Here is a 3,979-nt window from a genome sequence, read left to right on the forward strand (position 1 = left end):
TTAGCTCAATAGTAGAGCGCTTACCTAGGAAGCACAAGGCCCTGGGTTAGGTCCCCAGCTCCGAAAAAAAGAACCAAAAAAAAAAAAAAAAAAAAAAAAGAGTGACAAATGTTCTCCCCCCCCGCCCCCCAGAGAAACTAAGGTATTTTATTTGAAGGAACAGAAATTAATGCCAAGAGTGCAAAAAGTTGGAATGTTGGGAGGCAAGTCTGAGTCTCCAAGTTAACTTTACTGTTTTCCCATCCACTGTGACACTGAGGACAGAGTTATCTTTCACACTGACACAGTCTTCTCCAAATGTGTCCTGGAGCATGACCTCCAGCCTCTTACTGTAAACGATCATCTCTAGAGTCTCAGAGACTCTGCACCGCACCTTTCTTTATTTTTGGATTTGATTGAACTTCTAACACCACAGCAGTCTCTATGTCAGCATACATGTCATTAGAGCCACTGGTTCATCAGCCACTCCAGAACCAGCATGCCTGGCTCCTGCAACACAGTGATGCTTTTGAACACCTCCAGAGCAGGCTTTTCTTGAATTTCTAATTCTTCTACATCACCCATCAATTTCTGGAGCTGGTAATAGAGCAGGTAAAAGGATTTAGTATATGGGATGGCTTGGGTCTGTCTCACAGTGCTCATGGCCAGGTCAATGTAATTGGAAAGGTCACAGGGAAAGAGTATGTGATCATTAAAGTTTCTTTTAGCAAGAATTCCAGAGACCTGCTGGCCCTGTTCTGGTTTCTTATCTGCTGAAACGCCCATGACCTTGGCAAGTTTCTCCCCCATGAAGTTCAGGGCCACAGTCTCTGTGTTCCAAGGACTGTGAACCTTGATGTGAACTTCATCATTATCTTCATATTTTTTGGATCAGCGCTGCTTTCAGTCTGTCTATTTCATTCTGTTCCCCATGGACTGAAATCACATGTGATGGCTTCAGAGCATGAATAAATTCACTGGTTTGCCAGTAATCTGTGCGAGCAGAGAAAGAAATGTAATCAACTGACATTTTCAGTGGCAACTTCTGTCCAGGCATGGTAGTGATTTCTTCAGGTTCAGACATGATGTGCTTGGCAAGTATCCCTTCTGCACAGTACCCTGTGACAATGACACCATTCCTCTTATGACACCACTACCTTTCAAACCGCTCTCTGGATACGCCATTTTGAATCATACCTGGTGAGGCATTACAACACTGAGGCCAATATCGTCGAAGTGATCCATGCTCTTGAGGTTGCTGATGTGCTCGAAAACGAAGGGGTTGTTGATGTTGATCTGCTTCCAGATCTTGCCATTCATGTCATTCGCATAGGTCTGGTACACGGCCATGCACTTCTTGCCAGAGGCAATGTGTAGTAAATGGGGATGTCCTGCAGCTCTGGGTGATCCTGCCAGTACTCATCTAGAATCGGGAGCAGTTCCTGAGCTCTTCCGAGAACAAGAACAGGAATGAGCCCTCTGCCCCTTTGTTGACAATGTTGTGCACAGCATTGCAGAATCGTGCTTCTTACTCTTCATGCTTCTCATAGATATGGGTCCCATACATAGATTCAACGATCAGGATGTCTGACTTAATATAAAGGTATTAAGGAATTTCAGCGGCCATTAGGTGTCTGACTTCTTGTCTTGAGAAATCACCTGTATATAAAATCTTCACACCTGCAATCTCTATCACAAACATGACTGCTCCCAGGACATGACTGGCATGGTAACACCAGAACTTGATTACCTCAATTGCCTTAACTTCATGGAAATTGATGGTTTTGACTTTGTTCATGCTTTCTTCCAAGTCTGTCTCAGTGTGCAGCATGTCATCTGCCGATATGTTGCTGACTTTGACATAATCTGAGAGGAGCCATCTATAAATAGCTTTTGTTGCATGGGTCATAAACATCCATCCTTTGAAACTTGTCTTCTGAAGGAACCAGGCAGGGCTTCACAGTGGTCCAAATGGAAATGACTGATCAATAGAAGGTCTATCTCAGCTAGGTTGTTGGGGTCAATGTAAGGAAGAGCATCCATTCCTTCCAGGACAGGGTAGATCCCACAGTCCAGCATGATTTTCCTTCCTTTGAACTCCAGAATAATACATTGTGAGGTTCGAGTTGGACCTCTATCGGGACCCCTTGAATAAGGCAGCGATCAATGCAAAAGCAAGAAGAGTTTTATTGTTCCAGCATGCTGGGGTCTCCCCACTTCAAGACAGAGACAACCCTGAATAGACTAACAGGGAATTATATACCTTTGATAAGGGCAGATTTCAAACAATAAAGGCAGATTTCAAACAATAAGGGCAGAATTCAAACAATAGTAACTAGGCAGGGTAGTATTGGTGGGGCGAAGTGACCTTCACACTGACTCGTGGTCAGTGGACTGTTTGAGACCTCCCAACAGGGTCGGTTGGGAGTCACAAGTGGCTTTGTCTGATAGTTGGCTTACAATTGTTCCAGGAACTAAGCTGGCTCTACTCCTCCTGGAAGGGAGGGGTCCTTGTGCTCAGAGGTTTGTGGTGGAATTTTCCCACTGGCCTTAGATTGACCCCAACTCTGGATCTTTCAGCCTTCCACTTCTTACCCAGCTCCAAGGGGTCAGATCAGTAGTTGGTTGCTCTCCTCTGCAGGAATTGCAGACATCCTGGCAGTCTCGGGAGAAGTGGGGGATCATGAACCTGTCACCGCTGCAGTCTCTAAATTCAAAGCACAGCCACAGCAAACTCGCAACAAACAATTTTAACCACTGAACGAAGAGACTGGCTAGTGTGGCAAGCACAGCTCAGGCAGGCCTTATCCTTTTCTCCTATTCCCTCTACCTTGCTAAAACCCATTAGATTACATTCCTAAAGCTAGCCACCAAGGTCTATTTCTCTTTTGGCCACTTCCTCCTCCTGAGGTTATCAAGTCCAGCGGTCAAGGTATTAAAGTCCAGCAATCAAAAGCCCCCGTTGGGTCACCTAACCAACATGCTCAATCAAAATTGAACACCTCATCCTAACATGGGGTTTCCCTTTGTACTTTTAGAAACTGCCATTTTCCTATGTGCCATGTCTGTCTGTCTCTATCCAGAGGCAGTCCTTTGTCCCCAGGAACAAATATCCCTTCCACCTCTTCCTTGTTCTCTTCCCATTCTCCCTCTTCCTTTATTTCCTGTCTTTGTCCCTTATCCCTGACCTCTGCCCTCTGGAGAAAATGAATCTCCTTTGTGCTGAGAACTTGGTCTGGGGGGCCTTGAGCCAATATTTTCCCTTATATTGAGCAATCTTTTCAGTCTTTAAGGCCACAGAGATTTCATATTGCATTTTCCCTTTCTTTTCTTTCCTTTTCTTTTCTTTCCTTTCCTTCCTCTTTCTTTCCTTCTTTCTTTTTCTTTCTTTCTTTCTTTCTTTCTTTCTTTCTTTCTTTCTTTCTTTCTTTTTTGAGACAAAGTCTCACTATGAAGCCCCAGCTGTCCCAGAATGTGCTATGTAGAAATAGGTTAGCTTGTACTTCATAAAGACCTCCCTGACTCTGCCTTTCAGTGTTGGAATTAAAGGCATATACCACCATGTCCAGCAATATTGTGTTTTCTTTGATGTGTTTTAAATTGCTAGTTCTTATGAGTGGTTTTTAAAAATAATTTAGCTTTATTTTTGAGATTATAATATAATTATATCATTCTTCCCTTCTTTTCCTCCCTCCAGACTCTCCTATATATACCTGCTTGCTTGCTTTCAAATTCATAGTCTCTTTTTCTTTAATTATTGGTGTGTGTGTGTGTGTGTGTGTGTGTGTGTGTGTGTGTGTTCCTAAATACAAATACGACATGCTCAGTCTGTATGATGTCATTAGCATTTGTGTGTTTTCACGGCTGACCATTTGGCATTGGTTTACCGATTGGTGTCTTCTTCTCCCATTCTCAGCATTCCTTAGTTGTCTGTAGTTCTTTGTCTTGGCTTGAGGCCTTGTGAGCTTCCCCTGTCCATGTTAGCCTGTCTAGTGATGCC

General features: G+C 43.7%; 1 pseudogene; it reads right to left on the reverse strand.

The window, feature by feature from the left end:
- Positions 1-638: 638 nt before the first annotated feature.
- Positions 639-3,661, reverse strand: Cpsf3-ps1 (cleavage and polyadenylation specific factor 3, pseudogene 1; annotated as a pseudogene).
- Positions 3,662-3,979: the final 318 nt, after the last annotated feature.

The sequence above is a fragment of the Rattus norvegicus genome, chromosome 2 (assembly GCF_036323735.1).
Source record: "Rattus norvegicus strain BN/NHsdMcwi chromosome 2, GRCr8, whole genome shotgun sequence".
NCBI classification, from domain to species: Eukaryota; Metazoa; Chordata; class Mammalia; order Rodentia; family Muridae; genus Rattus; species Rattus norvegicus.